This window comes from Cyprinodon variegatus, unplaced genomic scaffold (genome assembly GCF_000732505.1).
Source record: "Cyprinodon variegatus isolate N-32 unplaced genomic scaffold, C_variegatus-1.0 Scaffold1709, whole genome shotgun sequence".
Taxonomy (NCBI): domain Eukaryota; kingdom Metazoa; phylum Chordata; class Actinopteri; order Cyprinodontiformes; family Cyprinodontidae; genus Cyprinodon; species Cyprinodon variegatus.
In genome coordinates, this window is record NW_015152162.1 from 33,352 (window position 1) to 33,855 (window position 504).

Here is a 504-nt window from a genome sequence, read left to right on the forward strand (position 1 = left end):
TTTGAATCAATCTGACTGGATGATCTGGTGAACTGGAAAGTGACCTGAGATGACATGATGTGAATTGGAGCTATAGAAATAAACTGGATAGAATGTATTCATTAATGATGCAATCCACATCGTGAGCTTTGATTTTTCTTGCTGACAGATCAGTATATAACTAAAGGGATACATGCCCATTGAGGTGGTTTAAAGTGAGGGTATAAATGCAAATGTGACGTCTTGTGCCTGCGTGTTGACTGTAGGTATGCTGGTCTGACGGGGTATGCTCATCTGACAGAAATAATCTTTGAAGGCAGGATGGTAATCTGGATGAACTGACTGCACAGACCATGTTTTCAGCTGGACCTTCTCACTTAAAAATATATTTTTTACTTTTTTCCCCCACTTATCACATCAAATATAGCAACGACTTGAAGGCACAAACTAAACTGTTCATCATTTATTCTTTATGGTACGCCAGCATTCAGAACATGGAGGCCAATCACTGTCCCCCAGACATCC